Source organism: Thunnus maccoyii, chromosome 2, assembly GCF_910596095.1.
Source record: "Thunnus maccoyii chromosome 2, fThuMac1.1, whole genome shotgun sequence".
NCBI lineage: Eukaryota > Metazoa > Chordata > Actinopteri > Scombriformes > Scombridae > Thunnus > Thunnus maccoyii.
In genome coordinates this window covers 22,093,718-22,118,892 of record NC_056534.1, presented here as the reverse complement: position 1 = coordinate 22,118,892, position 25,175 = coordinate 22,093,718, and the positions used below count along the sequence as shown (strand labels likewise).

The following is a 25,175-nucleotide window of genomic DNA, read 5'->3' as shown; positions in this document are numbered from 1 at the left end:
GATCTAGTCTGTTGTTGGGATGAAAATCTGCACGGAATAAGGTTGAACAGTTTCTGGTGAGCACATTAGATAGATAGATAGATAGATAGATAGATAGATGATTTATAATAGTAAGTTCATTCATTTGTGCTGTTTTATTTTTCTCAGGCACTATGGGTTGGCATTATTCACCATGTCTGTGACATTCACACCCGCCATATCAGAAGTATTGCAGACCAAGTCAGGAGAGGTCTAGGTAAGTGATACACATTTTTTTTTGCCTATGTAGCATATTAACTTACCCTGTAAGTCCTACTCTTGGTTAAATAGCACTATGTTCACATGTACAACTGTTTAAAATGTATGAAATAGTAAATTAACTCTGTGTACCGGTAATGTCTTCCACAGAAGCAGTTTTCCATGCAGCTGCTGCTCTACACACAGCTCCTGGAGCAGATGAGGAACAGCAGTGCCAGTGAATCATGGGTGTTGTTCCTGCCATGAGAGCATCTTCATCCAGAGCAGTAAATTGAATACCTTTAGTGTGGTATTGGTCTGACCCTTGTCAGCTATTATATGTGCAGCAATTTGACTGCTGGAAGGGGATCAGATAAGTTTAATCACACTGCTTTTAGTGTTCAAACAGACTAATGATTTGATAGATTATTCTGTCTTTATCAGAATCAACTCTGAAGAACACAGAATAAGCTGTCAATATGTTTGTGTTTGAACAGTAAAAGCTGCATGTTTATGTTATCCTTTTATTGTCCAGATTGAAAAGGGTGTCCAAAAATGTTTGTTAAATAAAAGATATTTTTATTACAAATGTCATTATTCTTAGTGTTGTTTTTTATATTTTTATTTTGTGGTTCAAACTAGTCAATTACAGTTAACATAACGTGTAGTGGCAATGAAAATTAATTCATAACATGTACTACAGTGCCCTGTTCTGAGGATCAGTGGTATTCCAACATCACTACTGTTTTATGTTGCTTTCTAAATATAAATAATGACAATATAAATTAATGGTGGAAGTGGTAATGACAATATACTGACTGCAGGGAAATACTGTCATTGTATAAGTATATATTAATATGTTTATCATTGCAATTATCACAGCACATCTGATGAATATCTTTTATTTGGTAAACTTGCACATTTAAGTTGAACAAATGTGAATATATATAAACAAAAAGTTTAATAATTATTCTGAAAATATATAAATATAGAAAATGTATAGAACAAGTATAAAATAAATAAAATATCAGAAATGTAACAAATAAATATGAGATGATTTGATGCCTTGATGATGAACAGGCAGGTGTGCGAGTGCCTGAGATACTGTGTGGACATTCCAGAGGACCTGGAGGGAAACTCAGAGGCCAGGTGTGAAACCAGTGTGATGTCTTTGGAGGACCAGGGAACTTGTCCCTGATCCTCCAAACACAGCAACTGGGGATGACAAGTCGGTTTCCCTGGCCTAAAGAGCCATGCTGTCAATAGATGAAATGTCTATAGGCAGCATAATGGTACTCCCAGTTGTCATCCCCAGGCTTCCTGGTTTGGCCAAATACCATAATGTCCTCCCAGTACCGCCTGTGAATGCATAAAAAGCATTTTCAAGACAGTACTGGGAGAAGTGCAGTATTATTACTACACAATCTGCAGGGTACTGGCCACAGCATTTCCTCTCCCGGTCCGTAGGCATGCCCTGCTTCCGCGGTGCCGGTGTTTGCTCTTCTCCCTCGCCTGGCCCTGCCTGCCGCAGAACCGCTAACTCGCCCTCTTTCTCGCCCTCTTCCTCCTCCTCTAACCTCCGGTACTTGACTCTGCAAACGGATAATAAAATATGTAACGTTATCCTGCCAACGCTATCTCGCTATCAATAATTCCTAACGTTAGAATAAAATAACGTAAGTTTTGTTTAGCATGACGTTGCTAATGTTAGCTTGTATTACCAAAACAATAAAACACTCATAACTGCTATCTTACTTGTGAGCTATAACCTAAAATATTATAGACTAAATAATTAAATAACATCTTCACCTCCTCGCTTGACTTGTTAGAAATGCTCGAAGTTGTCTTGGACGATGACATCTTCAGCAAATTGCTTCTTGTCCTTGAAGGCCACCGTAGCTTCTGGAATCTCTCCAAAGTCAAAGGGAGGGAGGGGTGAGCGGCGGAGTGCTTCAATCTAGAACCTCACCGTTAGAGGCCGCTAAATACCACACATATTACACACTGTAGTACACGTCAGATAAGTTTTTCTCAAAGATGGTTTCTGTCATTTCAGGTAGTTCTTATCATGCTGATGTTTGTTCAAGTGCTCATTTTTCTTGTAAGTTTGTTTTTAATTAGTTATTTGACGATATAGAAGGGGGGGGGGGGGGGGGGGGGCTGTCGTCATGATTGACAGCGGTGACAGCCGCTCTCAAACCTCCGTCATGCAGTGGGACGGCTGAGGGGGCGTGTTCCGCGGGCCGTCATCCCACCGCCCGACTCTACCATGGACTCTGCTGCGCACACTCTGGCTCCAAATGACGTCACACAAGCAACATGGCAGCTCTCAGAAAGGTGATATTTTGGCTCCACTTTTGCACAGCGGTAGGAAGTGGAGACGCGTCGTCCATATTTATATTCAGTCCATGTATCAGACTGGTTAACCAGCAGCCACAAAGTTCTACTAACTAACAAACAAAATGACCAACAGCAACAAATGGACGTTATACTTCATCAGTACATCAATACTTCATCTTCGTGAAAGAAAGAAGAAACCGTCAGATAACGTGAGTCAGATACAGCTTCTCTCTCTCTGTCTCTTTGGTCGCTAATTTCATCTCATGGTTAAATGTCTCTGTATGGCTGTTGTGTGAATTTATCTCCTTAACAAGAATGCAGCAGAGATCATATAATGTGCTGTAGGTAGTTTGCTTGTTGAAGTTACAGTGAGCTGTCTGGACTCACTCATTCATTTGGAATTGATCCCGTTTTTAATTGAGTGGTTGTTCAGTCACCTGTTGATGTTGTGTGATTAGTGAATGAGTGTGCAGGAGGTCTGGCTGCTTGTTGTGACAATTTCTTCTGTTTTTTTTTTTTTTTTTTTTTTTTTAAAAGCTGAGTCGTATATTGAGTAATAAGCTTAAAATAACGAGAATAACAAGTGTTAACATGTCAGCTTTGTAGACTGTGCACATAGGTAAGAGTGTGTAAGTCATGTATTTGATACATGCATTAATACTTTCTGATGTGAACCTACACTTTTAGATCTGTGAGTTTTTTTAGTGTTCAGTCTTTCTTGTATTCAGCACTGATCTGTACTTGTATCAGATTATAAGCTTTGTGCTACTTTATAGATTTCTGTACACTAAGAAAATACACAGGAAACATGTAAATCATGTGATATGTTGTCTGTTTTTGATGAGAACATAAATCTGTTGTCATAATAGAACAATATTATGGATTTTAATTTCACTTTGTTGGTAAAATGATTTCCGGTTTGATGCGGTTTGTTGTAAGATTCCATGTTGGTTTTCCTCCTGTCCTCCCGAATTTTTGAGTCACCAGCCGCCACTGATGCACACACATGTTCATGTGCATGCACGGCGTTCCAGTGAACCAAATGTGGAGATAGCAGGCTGCAAGATATGCAGTGTCACTATTGTTTCTAATAAATCAACACAGTTAACTGCTAATCCCATAGCAACCGATTCAAATCTGATAGTGCCACCTGCAAATCCCAAAGCAAACTGCTCTGTAATTTACCCAACTCAAAGGAGCTCTGAGGACGGCAGAGTCGAAAAGTTCACCTGGTTCTATCCCAGTAAATGTTTTCCGACTTGTGCTGACAGCAGAGCTTCTAGGTTTGTCAGGACAATTAGAAATCCTTAATGCCTATGAGGATGGTGTTGTGCTCTGACAAGGATAGAACTCCAAGGGAAACCCTGAAAATGCTTTTGGTGCTTTTGTATTTGTGTTAATGATATTAATAATGTAAACCTATCAAGGGGAGTGGCACAATAAGCCTCTTGGCTTATAACCATGCAGCCTGTTTTATGATGGGATTTTTTTTAAAACTTTGCTGTTGTCTTTGCATTGTATACATGGCCAAACAAACAAAGCAAATACATTAATAGTACTATCAAGTCTTTATTCATACTGAACCAAACATTTTTTACCCCAACCAGCATCCTTATTCGACATGTTTGACTTTGTACAAAACTAAATGCTTTTAAGGAAATTTTAAATATTCCATGACGTCTCCCAGCAAATAGTTCATCGCACATTCCTACAAGAAGCACAATACATAGTGCTGAGTAAGTTCATTACACTAAAAAAATGTTAGACACTGACAGTATTTGATGAGCTCAGTGTAAACATAACATTTAACACATACTAATGAAACCATTATGTATGTAAAATACACAAATGCTAACGTATGGAATCATTTACAGTACTCTTTGTGGTGTCTTTCACATCTTCCCCATTGGCTTAATTTTGATACATTTTGCTTAGCTTTTGTTTGGATTTTGTTCACAGGGATTCACAGCACCCACCGACATGAGCTGTCCTGTAATCAGCAGTGTTTATTTCATGTTTATTTCATGATTTGAAAATTATGCCCTTAACATCTAGTAATTAAAATTGATTAGTTTCAATAATATATTTACAAGGTTTATTTTTTTAACCTCAGGAAAATCTTGAAAGTGTTGAGAAAAAATCAGAAGTCCCTGTACCGGTGGTGAAAGCATACTTTATATGTACAAGTAGAAAATGTGCAGAAGTCAAGGGGCCAACAGAGGCACTCTGTGTACAGTAGTGTAAATTTGAATTATTTTGCCAAAGTGAAACATTTCTTCATATTATGAGTAGAGACCCCAAAAGTGGGTCATGGGCCCTGTTTTTGGTGGGTCCCACCATAACAAGAGAGCGTCCTAATGAGCTTGAGTCCATGGGAGAAGCTAAATTTATTCAATTTCTGTCCCAGGCTGAAAAAGTTTAAAGAGCCGCCACAGTAGGGGATTTTCAAGCAGCCCCCTCCTGTGATTCTTCAAATACTGCAACCATCAAATGGCTTGGCTTGGGATTCAATATATCACACAGAGGATAGCCCTCTATTCCACTTAAATATTCAAGGCAATTCTATCCTGTTCTCACTGTCCTCATTGCTGTAGGCCTTTAATGATGGGTCAGGACCAAAAAATGGGTCATGGACTTGTTTTTAGTGGCTCCCAGCATGACTGGTGTGTTTTCCAATCTACATGTACTCATTTTTGGTCCCAACATGACAAGAGTACTGTGCTAGCATGTTTTTTTACAACCCTACTGACACTAGATTAACATTAAATAGGGACCACATACCCAGTAATAAATAAATTACTCTCCAGCGTTTGTGCACACACAAAACAAATGTCATTGAAAATATCATGCATTCACAGAGCTGTTTGTGATTAAGCAAGACAGAAGTTTGTGCTGAAAATCAGAAGAAAAAGAATCAGAATCAGCTTTATTGGTATTGTTTAAGACAACAGATTTATAGTGCAGCCCCCAGTCAGTGTTATGGGGGTGCAAGGGACAATGTAACGGGGGCTTGATCCAATTGAACAACAGCTCCCAAAAAGAAACTGTTCTTCAATCTGCTTGTCCAAGCAGCTATATCTGTATCTGCTGCCAGATGGCAGGAGGCTGATGACGGGGGCGGGGGGGGGGGGGGGGGGGGGGTGCCTGGGATGGTGCAAGTCCTTTATGATGCAGAGAGCTCGTCAGAATCACAACTCGAGTTACGGAGAACTCACTTTCCATTAGATTAATACAGGAATTATGTTCATATTATGGATAATTCATATACAACTTACTTATAAACTTCACAACTTAGGAAAGCATGACATTGCTATTAGTGTTGTAAAACCTCTTTGGGAGGAGTTTGGATTGGATGGATGGCTCATCAAAGCATGGGACTTTGACACAGAAGACCACTGTTCATTTTCTAACATTTTAGCCATAACCATGATCTTTACCTAACCATAACCTTACCTTTAGCCATTCTTTATTGGCCCCTACAATCCACGGTTTAGCAGAATTATCCAATATCAACGTTCTGAGTGACAGTAGAGTTAGATGGGAAACTGAGTACTCACAATAGTCTCTTTGCACTTTATCATTTACAGAAATTGCAGATTCCAACGGGATTATAATCACCAAACACCTCTGAAATTATTACAAATCACTGAATGTTCCCCAGTAAATCTTTTGCCAATATCATTTTTGACAGTTCAAGTTAATTTATTTCACAGCCTGTCTCAAAGCCTTTACATTCTACAAACTAATCCACTTCACACACGGCAGGACAATATATACATTTAACACCAAAAGCAACAAGCAAACAATGCACGCACCCCCATGATAGAAATGATTATTTTTTTCTACACAAAAAGAACAATAATACAATGTAAAAGTAAAAACACAAAACAGGTAAAAGCAGACCATAAGAACATATTACTATAAAATAAATGATTTGAAAGTAAGTCGAGACAAGGTGACTTATGATGCAGAATGTTCACAATACAGCTGTCAGACCACAAAAATAGTACAAGCTGAAGAAAATGAGGAGCAAATGGATAATGTACGACACTGCATGTAGGGGATGTGCCAAAGAGCATCACACGCTGACACATTTTGACATGTTTAGCGTAATTGCAAAGCACAAAAGTGAAGCTGGGGATCCATGGAAAGCTGTGTTCATAACTCAGTAAGTTATGAACACATCATTGCCATAATCCTGTAGCTTCCACTGCACTGTCTCTGTGTAGCTGGGAGGCATGTTAGCACCTCTAGAAGTGGCTTTGTGGTTTAGTGTTAGACAGGTTTCTGTAATCTTACCCACATGTTTTTTTTATTGTTGGAACTGTGACTGACAGCTGAGACAGACATAACCTTCCAAATTTGGTTTGATAATGGTTTGTAGGTTTTCAAGTCTGGTGCCCAATTGAACATTGACACATGTTTTTCTTGCTGTAATCATTCCACCCGTTCGTATTGACCATTAGAAGATCCCTTCATAATGCACGTGTAACCTAAGTGATGGGGGACAAAATCCTCAGTCCTACTTCTGTGCAAAAATGCATTTAAAAGATTATGTGAAGCTAATATAAAGTTCCTCTTTTTGTTACTATACTTCTACTATTATACTTGTATACTTATACAGCTCAACAGGGAAACACTGTCCGAGGAAATACAAAGAGGGAATGTGATGCTAAAAAGACTGTAAATGTGGCAGATATCCACTTGATATGACTAACTCAGACTGCTGAAGCCTAATGGAAGCTTCACATCAACTTTTAAATGACTGTGTGGACACACTGTGTGAATTTTGGCCTCCATCACTTACATTGAAAGCACATTTGAAGGATCTTTTAATATCCAGTATGAACAGGAGGAATGATTACAGTGAGCAAAACCTCTTTCACTCTTCATATGGACACCTGACTGTTGTTTTAAGACACATTTGAAAAATTGTGAACTTATCCTTTAAAGACATGTACCTATGAGCATGATTTGTGACATCACATCTTGTGTTGAGCAGTTGTGAATAAACAATATTTACATATTCATAGCTTCTGGATTTTTTCAATGAGGGAGATGAAGGATATGCCATTTTAAGGATTTTAACAAGGTAATTGAACTTTTTTAGTGGACAAAACATATAGCCTATCTATAATCTGAAAAAAAAATGTCTGAATGGGATCTTTTTATTTATCTTGCATAAATATTTCAGCATGTGTAATCATCTTAGAAAGTTTAGGTGTCTCAGTGTGAGTGCTCAGCTTTACACATTATTTCTCATCCATGCATAGTTTTAGATCATTCTACTATCAGTCACATTAATATACATATAACATAACAGTCACATTATTGCTTAGATGTGGCAGGTCTTTCATTAAACTTTTTAAATGTATACATATTGAAATGCAGTTAAAACAGAGGTTATATCCACACATGAATTCTAAAATACTGTCACTTGCCAGACAAATGCAGCCTCATTTTAACCCAAATGTCATACAACTACACAACTGTCCCTCTGTTTCATTCCAAAATAAACCAGAACATAAAAGGCATCACTTCCTGTGCACCAGGGCCTTTTCCACAGGAAAGACCCACCACAGACCACTAAGGCCCTAAGAACTATACAAATCAATAACCCGTCAATCTGCAGAACTTTCCCGAAGGTGAACATGGAGGCAGAGGTTAAACAAAGTTGGCTTGTCACTTTTGTCTCAGAGAGAAAGCAAGGACAGATTTTAATGCACCAGAATCATTCTCTCTGTGGTCTTTTATCATTGTCTACATCTGAGGTTACAATATATCATTATATTAATATTCACAATATCCTAAATTCATATTTGGCAGTAATTTGAGAAAATATGCATCGTCCACATATGTCTAGTTACGACTTGCAATTTTCATTTTACCTTGTGTTTTATTCTCTTCTCTGATAGATTTTGGATATTTTGAATTTTGTCTAATCCAACCAGCTAAGAAATCAATAACAATTTCATGTATGTGTCCAGTAAAGAATCTGTTGCTTTATCTCTGTCATAAGTGGGAAAAAAAAGTCAGACAGCTTCAAAGCTATCTTTCCTTGCACATCTAGTTAGTTAGCAAACAAACCTTCCAAAACCATGTTGGGTTTCGTAGAGAATGACTGGCAACCCCAACATAAGGACAGTATTTTTGTGACTGAGTGCAGTCATTGATCTGCACTTTCAAATTATATCATAATAAGCTGAAAATAGCAAAATGAATATGATTATAAATCATGAAAAATGAAATATTCCCATTACACAGAAATAACAGACCTTAGAAAGCATTAACAGTACAATCAGGACACATTATTCAATAAAACAATGGAATAAACCTGCATCTTCATTTCTACAACTCACCGATAAGTTAAGCCAAATGAATGCTGGCTATTCAGTTTGTATGATGACATTAAACTAAACTACAGGTTACTGCTTCTTAAAAAGATTTCCTGTCTCCCATTAGGGTTGAATTTTAGAAATAGTTTATCTTTCCAGAACTAAAAGAGATATTGATGCAAAATAGCAGGTTTGCATTTCTTTTGAGCCTAGTACACGTACATATTGTGATTATTGAATGCAATTCCAGCCATGTGTAATCATCTTTAAAGGAGCGTTTTGTCTCCATTTAGATTTCTTCCAGAATACTGCGGCATCAGTGCCTACACTGACATTATTATTACAAAATGCTTTTGAAATTGCCATGTCAGTGACTTAAAATGTGATTTCTTGTCTCTGTTTGGGCAGAGTTGGGGACGTTTTCTCTGTAATAACACAGAGTTTTATAGATATTGATGTAGTGGAGGCATGTGTGAGGAAACAGTTCAACTGCTATAATGATGACAGAAACCAGTGCACCTGACAACATAAAGCTGGTGATAGAGGAGATGAACTGCCTTGAAGAACAATAAGCTGTGTGTGTATGGGGACATATGTGCATTTTTGTGTGTATGTGTGTAAATGGCTCTATCATACAGCCTCCCATCTCCTTTTATTTTCCATGTAAAAGCGCACAGTCAGCAGGACTTAGTGTGGATCCCCCAGCTCGGATAGTTTTCTCCCCAGACACACACACTCTGCCCCGAAAGGCAAAAATCTACCTGCTGGATATTGGCCATATTTCATGAAAATGGTGTTTACTGGAGCTTCTTTTTTTCTTCCACCACATTGTTTGATTCTTTTTGCCCTTTCATTCTTCCTCCCAAAGCCACCTTCAATAGAAGTAAGACTCCTTTGCTGCGTTTGCTTGGTTGTTAAATGGCTGTGATAATTTAACTATTTTCTTTCTTTTTTTTGTTTGTTTTCTATCATTTCTTCCCTGCCAGAAGTCAGGAGTCCTAAGGTTACAGATGCAAAGGAGGATTTGAGCAAGCAAATGTGCAAGCATATCAAATTTAATATGAATATTCATGTGTGTTTTCAGGTGATTTTGGTGACCCCTTGACCTTCCCCTAGCACCCCTTCAGGCCAAGTTTCTCACACAAAAAAAATCAATCTTTTGAGCAGATTGACATTAAATTTACTGAGCACATTCATTCTCTCCAGATGATGATCCCTTTCCTTTTTGGACATTTCTCAGGTCAAGTCGTCCACTTTGTGTAACAGATATAGAACGGCAGGTTATGTGTTGTGGGAATTCATAATCTATCTAGAGAATGAATCCTCTGTTGTGCTTACCAGAGGAAGAACTTCACACATTTTTGAATCTGGAAATTCAATAACCTGTTCTGTTGTACAATCCTTAATGAAAATTAAAATATTTTGTCCTTTTGTGGAAAGACTCAGAAGAGCAAAAACACTTGGGCACTTTTGGAAAATAAATCAATTAAAATTGGAGATTAAGAAGACTTTTCATCTTGTTAAATGGATGTGATGCACAAAAATACTCAACAAAGTTCAGTTTACCTCCAACATGACAATTTTCACACTCCGTTTAAAGTCAATAAAGGTTCATATTTAGTATTCTCCACAAGTGACAAAATGAGCTCATCCAGAAGTGCAATTAATATCCCAATTCCACCTATGTCAACCTCTCCTTCTTCAAATAATTGATTACCTCTCCAATATGTGACATACTAATCCCAACCACTGTAAACTGATAACATTCACATTGATCACTAGGACTTTGTTCCTCTGCTGATCAATTACATAAATAATGAGACAGACTAAATGCTTTTACACACCAGGGATGCTATGAATAAATGACACGGAAATGTAAAATACTCGCCTGCGAATAGTTCACATCAAAACTATTCACACTGACAGTGATACGAATTTGCGAGAGAAACACAGAAACATGAATTTGCAAAATAATTAGTGACAGCTCATTTTGCTGTCAGTCAGCCTGGTGAAGGCAGTTTGTCTGGCAGCTGACAGACGGCTGCTCCTGTGGACAGAGACGCTGAACACAAGTTGGAGTCAGTGTGGATTGAATGGATATAGTGCTCTTGTCTTATTTTGTCAAGTGAGGAGAAGAGGGACAAGATCACTGGATGATCTTGACATCATCCAGTGATGATGATGATGATGATGATCGACTTGCGTTCACACCCCCGGTGTGTAAATGCCTTAACACGGCAGACTTCTCCCCAGCCACCACTACATTTGAGACATCAGGCCACATGTATTTCAGAACAGAATTCACAGTCTCACATATAAGTTCAACCATAAATAGCAATGTTTAAAATAAAACTACATTTCCCTGTTCTCTTTACCATTAGAATTTGAATCTCCTGCAACTCCGTAGGCTAGAATTAGATTTTCCAAATTCTTCATTTGATTGTTTTGCTACATCTCTGCTCCTGCTATCTTATACATTCACACCATCATAAAATTTGCAAAGGTCCTCACATTTATGAATTTATACCAGCAAGTAAGTAAAGGAACATTTCCAAATTCGCAGTTGCTAACTCAAACAGCCATGCTACCATCCACAACAACTCTGCAATCTTTACTTTTGCCAATTACTGTACATGTTGCTGCTGGAGAGGCAGATTTCTGCTTTAAATTCTATTCTATTCTATTCTTCTACCTTTGTTGCAGCTGGTAATGCATTCTTAAAGTCTGCACTGCATAACCAACTGTAATAACAGTGTAACTTTGTCAAAAAGTATAGAATGTTCACTTTGATGGATTACCTTACTCAAGCAAATATCAAATCTGTGCAAGTTGATTTTCTCAAAGTGCTGAAGTCAATTGAAAACCATTATTGCCCTAGAACACATTAAAAAACACATTCATATTTGTTGGGGTTTTTTTGTCTGATGGTATTAAAAGGTCCGCGGTTACATGTTAGAAACTAAAAGATTTCTTTGTACTTTATCCAGATTTTGGATAGAAGCAAACATATCAGTCAATCTTCGTCTTGCAAACCCAAACATTTGATTCACACTTGCCAGCCAGGCATGAATGTGACCGACCCTCAGTGTCTCATGTGGGCACTCTCTGAATTGGATTAACTGTTAAGAGGTTTTGTGTTTCTTTTCATTTTCAAATGTGACTGTAAAAACCCATCTTTGGTATGTTGGTATTAATTACCTCTAAAATACATGGCACCAGCCATAACCACAGCAAACAGATAGCTTTCATATCCACCAATACCTGATACACACACCTGAGCTGAAATCAATGTAGAGCGTAGAATATGAATAGCTGTATATATGTCATGCCTCACAGCACCTTACATATAATCAATACTGCTAAGGCAATTTTCAGAACCATCAAAAAACACAGTTGTGGGCAGAAGCTTTTGACCAATAGGGTATTGGCCAAGTTTCTCTTTTGTGATGATTACATTGCCCACAATGTGACTGCATATAAAAATCATTTGACCATATGTGCAGAAAATCCTACATAGAAAGACACTAGCGAAATGCATCAGGATCAAGATGGGCAGGATTACACACATTATGTGTTCTATAACAACGAAAAAAGAAAGACTCAATTACCTCAGTGACACACACACACACACATCAACTAAGAAAACACATTTAAGCCCCCCTTTAGGCAAGTCCAGTCAAGTTCATCTGGCACTTAACGCATAGCCATTAGTAAACTGATCTGTGAATGGGAATTTGTGCAGTGTGTGTGTGTGTGTGTGTGTGCGCACATAGGTACATGGGAAACTGCCCTGACACAGGGACTTCCCCGAGCGGTTTCGAACTTATTTTCATAGCTGTATGTCTGTCTATTTTCCTGCATGTGGAACATTCCTTCAAGCCACCTAACCCCTTGAACTTGAACACTGTGGACTGCATATGTGTTTGTGTGTGAGTGAATGTGTGTGTGTGTGTGTGTGTGTGTGTCTGTGTGTATCACAAGATAAGGTTTCTACTTAGGAAAGACAGAAAAAGAAGAATAAGGTCCATCTATCTATTTTGTTGTGTTTAGACATTTAACGTAAACCCTGTCGTCTTTAGAAAAGGACTCTTCAGCACACAGATGTTGATAAAAATTCCAGCTATACACACACACACACACACACACACACACACATTGCAGTGGACACTAGTGGGCTATGAGGTTCAGGTTAGGCATTTAGTGGTTTAGGGAGAGAGAGCCATATTTGACAAAAGATGTGTGAGGACTGTCAGAGTCCATTTCCTGAGTTCAGTCGGTAATGGAGATGGAGCAACACATACACACACATACTTTTTCTTCCATTTCCTTTTCCCCAGGTGCCTCATGCAAAACTTTCAGTATCAAGCCAACACTAAAAACGAAGTTTTCGATGCATATAACAGCATGTTTTATTCGATACCGGCCTTCTATTACAATATATTGCGCAGTTATGTCTCTATCTCTTATTCAACTACAACACAATATATTTGCATCCTGATATTGTATCAGGTGTGTTGATAAGAAAGAAAACACAGCTCCAGAGAAATATTCCTGTACACGGAATTGATGCTCACACATTTATTTAGTAATGTCTAATTATAATATTTTGACCTTGCATGCCAAACCCCGGGATTCCACTGGGCACGTGTGCGCCGCGTTCCAGCTCCGACGTGGTTTTGCTCTGTCCTCTGCACAGCGCCCTATTCCACCGGGAGTGTGTCAGAAGTGGAGCATCTTCACTGCGAGGAAGCCATCCGCCGTTTAAAGTCAGCTGCACTCCTACTACAGTAATTACAGCAGCCTAGTTGAAGCTCAAAGTGCCTTAAGGCTACCGTACGGGGTGTTTTATTTTGAAAATTGACCGGATGCTCAATGCTGTTTCTGTGTCTGACTTCCGCCCAGCTCAATCTGCTCTGTGCTGCTTGACGTGGCGTCCGTAAAAAATAGACGAGGCACTTATCTTTAGCGCAGCAGAGCGGAGAGCCGCTTCTGGGACGCTTCTGAAACGCGCCGTGGTGCGCCCGGTGGAATCAGATACATTGACTAGAGTGGCCATGATCAGCTCCGGCAGCAGTGGTGGACACGCGCCTGGGGGAATTTAGGGGTAAGGGTGCTGGTGTTACATTGTGGGGAAACAAGAGACAAAGCAAACAAACTTGCGCTGTAGCTACAGTTCATGGGAAGACAGTAGGGATGTGCCCAAATACAAATATGTTATTCGGCAAAGCACAAATACTGTTTTTTTTTTTTTACAAATATTTATTTCGTACAAATATTTCAAAAATTATTTGTTTTCAGGAAGAAACAAAACAAACATGTCACATACCAGCATGCAGGTTGGCTACATCGCTATCTCAGTCTTTCTCCTCTGCTCCGCTGTTGTGTCTATCAGCAAGTGTCAACGAAGGGAGTCACATCCACCTGCTACATGACGCACATTTCCTTGTTTGGACATCACTCCCGGAGTTGGGGGTTTTCCCCAGAAGTAAAGCCGAGCTACTGACACACGCAAAGTGCTCTTAAGGGACTCTCCACAACCTGTTATTCCCCTTCTCCTTTCCACAAAGTTAGGTTGTAAAAAATAGGCAATAAATGAAAATTATTATTGTAACACTTTAATTTTCTAAAATTAAAAGCATAATAAAAACAATAACAGGATTTGTAAACCTCTTTCCACTTTTATTCTAATACAAATAAAAATATAGGCTAAATAATTTTTCTGCCTCAACAATACAGATACAAATGCAAAAACTGGGCTCTCTGCACATCCCTAGCAGACAGTGTGTTGTTAGCAGTGGTATTGAAGAGTTAGGACCACACCAGTATCTTACGGGACCAGAAGTAACATTTGCATGTATGTTTTTATGTGCTGCAGCTGAGCAGCTAATAAACTATCTAACTTCATAAACTTCATGTTTGTACATTAGATAAGAAGGAGACTTTAGCAGGAAAGCTAATGTGGGTTGTTGTTCAGAGTATGTGTTGTGTATCAGGATGCAATCAGGCTGAGTGTGAGCATCTTTTCTGTCAATGACAGAATGCTGATATTACTGCTTCATACAAAGATTTAGCAACAGATACATAATGGTGATATAATGTCAAAACATCACAGTTGCATAAACCTGATTAAGATATAATGTCTAAATGTCCTAGCAGCTAAGAATACCCAAGGAAGATATAATGTCTAAACATCATAGCAGGTACAAACACCTGATGAGGAAGTATCAAGGGGCAGAGGGCCGTTCACTGAGCACATCCATGCTCCCCAGAGGAATAACCTTTTCCCATTGTGGGAACTGTATGGACTTTCCTCGCACCACCATCAGGCCACAATGTCAACTTTGGGGAAAAAAAGAGAATTCATATTCTAATGGGCAGATTGTCACAAAATTTGCTGAGCACATCTTTTAGAATTGACACTTTTTTACCGTCCCCATGGCTTTCATTTAGCACCATCCGCAGGACAAACAATGAATTTTCAGCCCTGTGACTAGAACTGCTCTATGGGGTGTCCATTCGAGCTTTAGAAGGCAAAAGCAAAATTTCACCAGCTGTGAGGAACAAAGATGTTACATCAAACTAAAATGTTGCAGCAGTTGGTAGTAACTGTCAAAATGACCCCTTTACATTTCCACAAAATGTGTACTATGCCCACGAGGGTATTCATTTACACCACATGGTCACACTTACAGCTGGATAGTATGTGACTGTGTGTGCATAGGTGATTTGTGGGGGAGCTGTGTCCTAGCTGGCAAGACATGGGGACATCCTTTCTGCCCGGGGAGAGTGAGAGACAGTGATGGAGAGAAGACAGAACAATACCACTACAGAGGGATGACATTGGCTTGTCCTAACATTTCTCCAGTGATGTGAAAGCATCTGAGTGTGTGTGTGTGTGTGTCACAGAGAAAGAGGGTGTGTTTACTGTCACATTGGATATGCCATAGATTACTGACACAATGACAATAGCTTCTGCATATGTGTGTGTGTGTGTGTGTGGATGACAGAGGGAGGTTCATGCACATCGTTGAGTGCACATTGGCAATGAATGTACATAAGAGCATAACCCTCAGCCAAATCTACACACACACACACACACACACACACACACACACGCACTGACAGTGACACAGAGAGAGGTTTTGCTTGAATACACACCTGTCCTTTCGCTCTATGGAACACAGCACACAGCCTGACCACAGGCCATGCTCTGTGCGTGCGTGCGTGCGTGTGTGTGTGTCAAAGGGCCTCCAGGGTATTCATGTACACAGACAGCTCCTCACAGGCCAAAAGTCCTGTACAACAGCCTTACTCTCTTTCTGTCCCTCTGTGTTTTTTTTTGTTGTTTTTTTTTGTACTCCTCTTTTTCATTCACTCTTTTTTTTTTTTTTTTACCCACTGCCTGTTTTTCATTCTTACTTTCTTCATTCTCTCTCTCTGGCTGTCTCTCTCTCTCTCTCTCTCCCCGGGGTTCTGTCTCTTCTGACCCATAGGAGGAATAAATCTGCATGATTTTCCTTCAGAAATGTCCCCAGATGTGGTGTGTCAGTGTGTCAGTGAGTCAGACTGTGGCGTTTCAGGGTTTTTCAGTGTTTGCATGCGGACATGTGTGTGTGTACATGCATAAGTGAATGACTGTGTGTTTAATAGAGAAAACATAGGTGATTATGTGAAAGAGGAATATTTCATATACATTAATATTATATTATCTAGGCTGTAACCTGATTTGTGCACTTATATGAACTTTTTTTCCCCACAGCTTCTTACTGTACGTGTGGAGTCCTATTTCTTTATATTATATATTTCTATATATTACACGTGTTTTTTATTGTTTTCTTTACACGTGGGTTTTACGCATATATCATGTGACTGTCATGTGACCGGAGCCTATGATCTATTTAAGATGGTGACTGTATATTTTTGTAGTAGTCTGAAAAAGAGCATGTATCTTGAAACATCACTGGTGGATGTCTCATTAAACTGCATCTAAGGGGAGCTACAGTGTGCAGACTTTCATCTTTCTTTTGCTCAGTGGTCATTGAAATTTTGGATGTCTTCACACTAGCTTCAGGTCAAGTGCAGAGACATTGCATAAGCTGTCAGTCTCAAGCGGGGTCTGAACGCCTCAGGCTTGAGCCTAAATTTTCAGGCCTGTGCAGGGCTCTAGCAGAGGCCTGTGATGTATACAGTGAGCTGGTGGGAGAGCGCTGCTGTCAAGCACTGTGTAGGTCAGCTGTCGTTAGTAATTCCTCCAGCTTCTGAGTCCTCTGCAGGATCTGCGAGTCAGTAAGGTGGAGCACATGTAGACATGATGATATTCATGCAGTATGTGAAGTACTTCAATTTTAATTGTATTATTGAAAGACATTATAGCCATGAAAATACATATTCTGATCCGACTCTTAAGTGTTAACAAACACACATGAGTGCAAGAAGACATTTTTCTTCTTCTTCTTCTTCTTTGATTGTTTCATAATTCATAGATGCTCTCCAGGCTACAAACACACTTTCTGTGCTTCAAACATTTTAAACTAGATGGGGTCATGTGTTGTAAAACTCTCTGAGACAAAAATGTGATTTTAGCTATGGAAATAAAATCGGTTTAACTTGACTTAATGTCAAAGGCGTAACTAATAAAACAAACTAAGCCTCAGCAGCCAGGTTTTGAGCATGTTGGCTCACTGGCAAACCTAAATGAAACCAAGCTGTAGTTGCCGTAGTTGCCCCTGACATGTCAAAATGTTAAAAGGCCTGTGTAACAAGCAGTAAGCTACATCTCCAGGAGAACATCTTTGTATATGTTCTACCATTTTACTGCAATATTTACAAAAAGATAAAAATGTGGATAAATAGTACACACTAGTATCATGATAGAAGGATCTGTCTTGAATGGAATTTTTCTAATAAGAAATATAAATAAAGTGTCCAAGCAATAAGCAGGTGCAGCCTCATCACAGTCCATCATCCTTGCTCACATAAAACACATTTAAAGTCCCTCCTGTATTTCCTTTTACCTTTTTTTTTTTTTTTTTTTAAGTTTACAATTGTACATCAATTCAATGAAAAGCAATTTACGCAGTTCAGCAACATGATTCCAATATGATATTTCAATCGTGGTGCTTTTATTCACTTTAATGGAAGCTTTTTAGCTGGCAGTTGTGTGATTTTTGTCAGTGTCTCATTCATGTGTGTGTATGTCTATGTGTGTCTGTTTTTATTTTAGTGTGAGTTGCATTTTATTGGCAGGTATTCACAAAAGCATGAACATACACAAAATTTTCTTGCTTTAATACCTAGCACTGAATTGTGAGCAGATACTAGTGATACTAGTGAAATAGATACTAGTGCATTTTCTTTGTATTGTGTCTTTTTAACTAGCAGAGCTTTCAGATTTGTCTTTAAACTGGCACAGTCTTCTGTATGAGAAAATCAAAGGGATTACAGCAATGTCATTTGAAACAATAGCAGAGATCAAACACACACTTAAGATTAATGTGCAAATTACCATCAATATCAAGGCTCAAATACTTCCCAGCAAGTAAAAAGCATTTGTGTGCATGCATGTACATGTGTTTGACAGAGAAGGATTGTTTTTTGTGTGATTGTGTGTCTGTCGTGAATATTCACAAACATGCAAGTGAATGTATGTTTTTGGCTTCTGTGAATCTCTTTTTTTATGTGTGTGAGTGTGTGTGTGTGTGTGTGTTTGTATATGTGGCCAAATTAAAAAAAACACACAGCCGCTGTGTAAAACAGTAACTGGTACGGCCTTGGATGGGCAAGCTATAAAAACACAACACATTTTTATATGCAGATATAGACATGCAAATTCATACACACCATACATAAATACAATCCTTTGGACACTCATTCTTTGTCATATTTTACACAGCTACTGTCACACAAAATATTGTTTGACTGTAATACGACTTGACTGAAGAAAAGAATTGGTTTCACTTGTTTCAACAGCCAATTCAAACCAGCTTCTGCTTAGTCTCATGAAATGAGCTTTATATGTTGGAAAATGCAAATGTGTGTTTTGTGCTCCATTGTGAGAAATACTGTATGTTTCCTTATGAGGAGAGGATCAGATGGAGGAGACTAGTTGGACGAAAAGAAGAGAAGAACAGGTTAATACAATGAGTGAATTACTTGCAATCCATCTACATCACAGAGCCTAAATTCATTCAATCGAAATTTTAAAAATATTGATTCGGAGCATCATGAATTATCACTGAATTATCACAATATTATTATTGTAATGTCAGTGACATCATTAACATTGAATCTAATGACTAATGTCAAAGGTTAGATAATACAGACGTTTCCACTGAGTTCTTTTCAGGTTTCAGCTTATTGCATTGGATTGCCTGTCCATTTGTCTGACTCCCAAAATAGTGGACAGCTGTTTGAAACAAGCTGTTTGGACTCTCCCTACCCAGCATGCAGTGGCGGGGAATTGATGTAAGAGAACACTGTTGGGTGAAGAAAGTTGGCTAACTAGCAGCCCTGATATTTTTCTTAGGAAGCACTGCAGCAAAGAAAAGGTATAAGGGTGAGGATATCCAACTGGATGCCCATGTTGCTCTGTTCCGGCTGGATGTGTGTGTCATGTTTGCCTTATATGTTGAAATAATCCTGATTGTAAAGGCTTGTTGCCACAAGATGGTGAAACATAATTGCCATGGATAAATGCTATGGTGGCATGTCCTATTCAGGTAGTACATTTTCATGCTTTTCAAACCCAATTTGGCCCTCACCACTGGTGCAGTAGCAGTAGCAGGAATAGTAGCATTATTTAATCAGAGCCAGTTTCAGTAGTATTGTGCCTCTGAGACAATTTCATCCTGGCTGTTGTTGTCAAACACAAAAGGAACCATCCAGGTAATTTTCTGGTAGTGTTTGGGAGTTGTTCAATCCCACATTTCATTTTTCAAGTGTTATTGTCATATACTTGATAACACTAATGAAATTCTTAGACTCAGAGCCAACTTAACTTTACATAATAAATGAAATAAGTAAAAAAAAAAAAAAAAAAAGTTAAGGCAGTAATAAAAAAACAGACATAGTTAGTGATTAAAATAAAAACAGTATTTGCATAGTAATTATTTTCAATTTGCAATTTGCGGGTTCAAACCTGTTTGCACTCAACAGAAGGAAGCAGTTCAGTCGTCCAAAATTAAAGCCACAAGCGGGTTTTAGGCTTCACAAATGTGAGTAAAGTCACTTCAGCTAATTTAATTCTGTTTAAAGATGGAGTGAGACCAATCACACACAGTGTTTCACCATCACAAAGCAAGTTCTGCCATTCCTCCCCCCTTCATCCAACTTGAACGAAACTTGGTGCGTATGTTCAGGAGATGCTGGATGTCTCCAGTGAGTCATGATTGATCAATGGCAACTTGAGTTATGAGCAAATATGTGATTGGTCATGCCCACTTGCACCGATCAATATGGCACTTCAGATTTTGGTTATTACTTGCCCTCAGAGCATGCAAACCAATTTTGGTGAAATTCTGTGCACCTGGTTTTCAGATACGCATTTGTGGCATTTTGGCACCTTCAATGGGTCAGGCTCAAAGTGCTTTTGTAGATCTATTCCCAATTACGGACTGAAGTTATGTACCAACATATATGATGGTTGGACAAATGGTTAATGAGTTTTGGCCAATATTTCCTAAGCCCCGCCCTTTGCAAAGGTGTTTTGGTCGATGGCGGCCATGTTTTTTACGATCAATCTTGCCTACTTATAATAAAAATTTGATGTGTTGATAGAGTCAAAATCCAAAAAGTTCTATTCATTTTACTGTTTTTCAATTCATGCAAATTAGCAAAAAATCCATCATGGCAGATTTTTATCGTCCAAGAGGCATTTTTTGTAGAGCACATTGAGCTGGACTTGTGTGCCAAATTTCAAATCAATCAGACCTATGGTTTGAGGGGTGTGGCCTTTCAAAAATTGAATTTTCGGGGCTTAATCACAGCGCCACCATCTGGCTGATTGGGCTCATATTTCTTGGGAAGCATGCATGTCATTTCCAGCTATTGTGCTAAGTTCCATAGTTTTTGCTCATTCCAGCTCATGGCAATTTTAGCCACAGCAGAAGACAAATAATAATAATAAGAAACCAGGATAAATATAGGGGTTTGAAGCCTAATAACACTGGTTGTCAACTTAGTCATGGGAAAACATGTATGCAGTGCAATACTGATATGAATTCAAGTCACTAGTGGTAAACAATGTAAAACGGTAGTTATTTAAACAGTAAACAGTATGTAAACAGTAGTTATTCTTAGTGGCCAATTGTGTGAAGTAAGGGTCCAATCATTGGTATGTGTATGCCATTGTGTTACTGTAGTATGTGTGTGTGGTGTGTGTGCAAGTGATAGTGTCAGCAGTTCAGTAACCTGATGGCTTGTGGGTAGAAACTGTCCGTGAACCTGCTGGTTTGGGTCCCACCTGCCAGACGGCAGGAGCGTGAAAAGTCGGTGGCATGTCCGTATGGAGTGTAAACATGATGTGTCATCAGTATAATGCAATTGAAATACGTGAGATATTGTATTCCATTTGAGCATCTTGTCAAAACATGTACAGAACCACTGATGTTCTCACATAAGAGGTTAAAGGTTTTAGTTAAAAGGACCAGAAAAAGAACATAGGTACCATCAAAAATTACACCATGAACCTAAAGAGGTAAATCTGAATGTACTGACTGTCAAATGCAGCACCAACCAATAAGTCATTGGGCTTTTGATCATCATTTTGATCAAAGAGGGTATGGTTTCTGAATAAGCTTTAAACCAATCATCCATGTGGTTGCTGCAGGTCTCTTCCAGGAGTTGGGTTTCAGCAGACTTCATGAAGTCCACAAGTCCATGTTGTGTGTGTTGGCATGTAGTAACAGTATCCTTGGGTTCTCACTTGAATTCTCAATCCTCACATCAGATAAATCTAGTTTATACATGTCCTTGGCCTCATAAAGCCAGATTATATCGCAAAGCTCATTTTTTAAAACTTTAATCAAGTCTGGAAAACAATCACAGAGAATCAGTTGAGCCTGAATGAATACATTCTCAACTAATCAGCAAACTATGAGGAGTATGCACAGTAAATGATCACATCACTAAACTATTTGGTTAAAGTTAGCTCAAGGGTATGACTTGACTGAATCCACATTTTTGGTACATAGTAGTGTCAAAGTCTTTTTGTGTGTATGAATTTCCTGTGAAATAACTATCTTATTTTATATTTTACACCATGCAGTTCAGTGGCTGTTATTGACATCCTATCATAAATATGTGCTGTCTGTGCTTGTCCACAGAATTATATTTGTGCAAGAACAAAAGCCTTGCTGCCATATTTTGTCAAAAATAGTATGTGCTGTACCAATGAAAATAGAGCACACTGTCAGATGTGAGAAAGCAGAACGCTTATACTATATGAAAGATGCAACATTTATTTAAACTAGGTCTCACGTACAGAAGGATAAGTGAATACAAGAAGTAAGTAAAGTGAAGCTATTCTGCGGATTCATTTCACTTGTGTAAGATCCAGTATTTGACCAGAGTGGAAGAACTTATATACCAGATTTTACACAGGTGCAATGAGTAATTGGCTTCACTTATGACCTTGATGAAAATAACTCAAATTTCTATACCATTTCTTTGTTTTCTTTGTTTCGCTCTAGGCTATTTACTAAAAGATTCCTATATTTCTAGGCAGTTTACTTTGGCCATGTTTTCCTGCACTTTCTCATATTTTTCTATGGTTATACTATTGTGTGTTTGTCTGCCTGCTTCAACAGTGCACCTATTGGAGTAGCAGTGCCAAGTGACAACTCTTTTTCTGCTTCCATTTGTTGGACAGTAATCACAAGGTTGGTGTTTTGATCCTTCATATTTAAGCGTTCTCGACCAAGACACCAAACCACAAATAGCTTGCACTGTATGTGCATGCCAAAAATTTTGTCACTTCAAGTGCCAAATCAACGTACTGTAATGTACTCCAAACTACTCATTGAATCTCCAAAAAAAATAAAGTGCAAAAGTGATATTAGTGAACTCCTCTTCAGCTGCTACAAAACAGTGTTGCATTGATTTCCTGCTTGTGTTGTATCAGCTCTCAGATGTATGTTGCTTTGGATAAAAGCGTCTGCTAAATGAATTGAATTGATTTCTCTGCTAATGGCATTTTGTGTCACACACCACTCAGTTTATTTGGTATGCTAGGTAACAGGGTTTGTCTGAGCCATGACATGCAGCAGCTCTACATAATTATCACAAATGCAAGGCCTACTGGTTTTATCATTGCCACAAAACGCCAGCTCTGGCTTGGCAAAGAAGAATGTGGATTCAGAGAGATCTTTTAACGTCCCTCAGCTCCCTTTCACCTAGATGACATTCATTGTCTTTGTCTGACTGATGAAAGGCTCACCCAAATGATTTTAAGATGGATCAGAGAGACAGAAGGTTGGCCTGGTAAGCGAACAGTAAGGGGTCCAGAGAGTCTGCCACCAAAGGTGTTCATAATGTGACAGGTCAGTGCCACTGGTAACTGAGAGCATGTGATGTGGCTCCTGAGTAAAACCTGTTGAAGGACTGATTAAACTTGTTTACCCTCTCTTCTCTCCCCTCCACCCCTGGCCAGTCATCTTCCTCAGCCCACTCCACACCTCCACCGAGTTGTTCTGCTGAGGCTGACTCTCAGTCTTCTACCGGTATGCATTCTTTGCCTCCTTAAACTTTTTCTTCAGCTCCCTCTGGATGCGTCGGGCCTCTCTATCCCGAGCCTTGAAAGCCTGCTTCTTCTAGATGAATTTGATGTCTCTATTAAACCAAGGCTTGTTGTTTGGGAAGCAGCAGATTGTTTTGGTGGGGAGAATGTCCGTGGAGAAGTTAATATAGTCCATAATGTAGTCTGATAGGCCATTGATGTCCTCTCCATGTGCAGTGCAGAGTACATCCCAGTCTGGCTTCCTGTGATCATACTCTAACAGCCCTGGTAGTGACTGGTATACGTAGTACAACAGGCATGTAGTTGGCCACTAGGTGTACTAGTTTGTTATCCGATCTTTCTAGTGGGGTCAGGGCAGTCGAGGTGTATGCCATACCGACATTTACATACTGTAAGTTCAGTGTTTTATTATCCCTTGTTGTATACTTCATGTACTGGTTGAAGTTAGTCGATGTAGAAGAGAGGGGGGCATGGTTGAAATCTCCCAAGATGATGATGAGGGCATCCATGTGCTGTGTCCGAAGTCCTACGACAATCGAGTGGATGACGTCACGGCCGTGGCTGCACTGGCGAAAGGAGGAATGTAACTAACCATAACAATAGCATGTTAGAATTCCCACGGCAGATAGTATGGCCACATTCCCACTGCTAACAGTTTAATATCAAGACTTCACACCTTAGATTTCATGGTAACATGTCTGGAGTAACACCATCTTGAGCTGAAAAAAACGGCAAGCCCTCCTCCTTTGTTCTTACCACCACTCTGTTTCTCTAGCATCCTATATCCATGTCTCCATAAAACACAAGACACTGAACTCACGATATATATCCGTTGTGCTGTAGTGAGGGTAGAAAGTTCGTCCATCTCATTTGTCAATTATTTCACATCCCCATGACGATAGATGGCAGGAAGGGTTTAAATCTCCTCGCTCTCTCCTTCACCTTAGCACCAGCTCTCACCCCTCTCTCCTCTGTCTCCGAGGCTCCACTGGGATGCTTGCCAGTTTCATGTAGGTGATGTTGACAAGCATGATCAGCTGATAGTGGGTGTAGGTCCTAATGATAAAAGCAAAAGTAAACCACAAAATATATATCCAAAGAACAGGGAAAAGAAGAAGGAAAGAGGCAGAAAAAGTCCAGAGAAACCTATGGAGAGCAGCTGCTGCGAAGGCCACTCGCTCATGCTGGCGCCCAGAAAAGACAATGAACAATAGCACGAGAAAATACACCAAACATTATCATAGGGTTGAGCACTCCTCTGAAACAGTTACAGACCTGTTTTATTGGGTTGTATTACAAAAATAAGATGTTTAATAATTCCCCGCTCTCTCAGTAAAGGAAGAATGTTAAAATGATTTGTTATACGATGAAACAATAATAAGTCAACCAATATGTTACCCCGTGTCATTCATATTATTATAATTACAAACCCATTAAATTTAAGTGCTTCACTTGTTGGAGTTCCTACATACCACATATACAATACTATAAGCTACACTTTTTTTTCCTGTGGTGTAAATATTAATTAATTGGCCTGGTTTGGATCAGTT

General features: G+C 39.0%; 1 protein-coding gene across 4 annotated transcripts in view; it reads left to right on the top strand.

Moving 5' to 3' along the window:
- The first annotated feature begins 2,412 nt into the window (after positions 1 to 2,412).
- The window catches only part of tenm3 (teneurin transmembrane protein 3), a 369,694-nt gene continuing 346,931 nt past the window's right edge, over positions 2,413 to 25,175 (top strand). For all 4 annotated transcript variants that reach the window (XM_042397897.1, XM_042397853.1, XM_042397889.1 and 1 more), the window contains exon 1: positions 2,413 to 2,765. The gene's annotated coding sequence lies outside the window, so the exon portion shown is untranslated. The remainder of the gene's footprint in view (positions 2,766 to 25,175) is intronic.